General features: G+C 42.2%; 1 pseudogene; it reads right to left on the reverse strand.

Moving 5' to 3' along the window:
* Positions 1-952: 952 nt before the first annotated feature.
* Positions 953-1,826, reverse strand: LOC124966144 (voltage-dependent anion-selective channel protein 1-like; annotated as a pseudogene).
* Positions 1,827-2,112: the final 286 nt, after the last annotated feature.

Genomic DNA, 2,112 nt, shown 5'->3' on the forward strand with positions numbered 1-2,112 from the left:
AATTTCTCTATAAACTTAAAGCTGTTTTTAAAAATGAATAGAATTTTTAAAGGTTTCAATAATGTTCAAGTCTTCAGTGATGTAAATTACATTATTTGAAGGGGAGGATCCAATTCCACAGATAATGGAAGACTGAAAAGTGTCCCCATGAAACTGCTAAAAATTAAATTGAGTGGTAGAGTACAACAGAGGTCCAGTGTAGATTCCCAGTGTTGTCACTGTGGATCACAATCGTGCAGCCCCTTCCCAGGTTGTTTCTGGAGCTCCTCGAAGTTGTTTCATACACTGTTGAAAAGGCCAAAAAACATGAAAAGGAATAAAGTCTGAAATTACATGCTTCATTACACCAACAATCCACCCCAAAATGGCACAAAATAAAGAGCAACCCCCACCCCTGAAGACTACTTGTGGTATAAAGGTCATGATGCACTAGGGCAGAAAAAGTTCATGAAGATATGTCAAAGTAAAGTCCCTTTGGATGAGTTTGTACACACCACCAAGCATGAGCATCTCATCCATTAGGGTTAGGAAGCCAGTGTGTGATTCCCAGCAAGCATGAGCATCTCATCCATTAGGGTTAGGAAGCCAGTGTGTGATTCCCAGGAAGTCACACTTCACTCATTTACTCAGTGCAGTTTACAAAGTTTTCAGACATTACCAGCTTCCACTTCCAGGCATGTCTATGTTATGAGAGAGAGAGAGAGAGAGAGAGAGAGAGAGAGAGAGAGAGAGAGAGAGAGAGAGAGAGAGAGATAACCTGTAGAGGGACACCAAGGCCTCTAACACACAAATCTATAACTGAAAGGACTTTTTTTGAACCTCAGTTCCCTCTATACCTCTGAAATGGCAATACTTTAAGATGAATTCTCTTTGACTGAGGTCTAACATGATTTTTACCAATTCTTGATCTCATACATATAGCATTAAAATGTACACTAAATCCTGAAGGTAGCTATCCTGCAAAATAGTTTATAATTAACCATTTTACAGTTTTCATTTCTGCTTGAAATTCCAGTCCTAGACCAAGTTTGGACCACTGACTTTGAAGTTCTTGCCATCCAGCAGAGTTGACCATGCCAACTTGACACCTGACTTTAGGATCTGGGCGTAACCTAAACCTCTCAGGCTGGAGTTGTTCACTTTGGCTGAGAAGCAGGCTTCAGGGTGAATCTGATATTTTGCTGCTATTCCAAAGCAGGTATTTCCTCCTGTCCAGGAGAGATAGATGGCAGTCTCCCACTTCTTGTTTACCTTCTAATAAATGGAGCCACCAAACTCGGTTCTATGATTCACATTAGTGTGAAGCTGGAACTTGTCAGTCTTGTAGCCATCTGTGATGTTGTTCTGGGTCTCTTGGGACACAGCAGTCTCAGAATTGATTTGTCAGTCAACTGACAACTCTCTGGCCCAACACCAGACGCCTCTGTGGAAGGCTCAGGGATGTCAGAGGCCACCCTGCAGCCCAGGTGTTGTGTTCCTGCTCATATCCTGTCTTGATTTTAGCGTATTTTCTCCAGTGTTAGGTGAGAGGGATGAATCAAAGGTCAGTCCAGGAGGAAGATGATCTTCCACCATGGCCTCACTGCCTAGGATGTCATCACTGTCCTGCTTCTCTGTAAATGTCAGGTGTCGTTTGTCCACCTGTACTTATTTCCAGGCCACCTGTCTCTTTGGGGTCTCTGTGTTAGCTGATCCTGAGATTGTAATTCCAATCCATTCTCAGATTTTGTTTTGAAAAAAAGTTGTATGAAGCCAAATCCACAGTCCTTGATGAAGATGTCCCTGGACCATTTGCCAAGATCATCATATGTGGCAGACACAACCATCTTCTACACAGAGGTGGTGGCAACAGGAGCTGTGGGAGTGACAATGGTACCACAGGGGCTGAGGCACAAGACTGAATATTGTTTATTTTAATATTGAATTTCCATATATATGGTAGATGAAAGATGGCCACAAATGCTTCCTGTTTTTCCCAATGAAGATTGAATTCTAATTTGTCCCCTGAACCCACTAAATCTTGGGTTTCCCTGAGGATTGTGTTGGAAATGATCTGAGTTTCATGTCAATGACATGGTTTTCCACCATCAAGGCTAATTTCCAAAGTAGCCC

Source organism: Sciurus carolinensis, chromosome 16 (genome assembly GCF_902686445.1).
Source record: "Sciurus carolinensis chromosome 16, mSciCar1.2, whole genome shotgun sequence".
NCBI classification, from domain to species: Eukaryota; Metazoa; Chordata; class Mammalia; order Rodentia; family Sciuridae; genus Sciurus; species Sciurus carolinensis.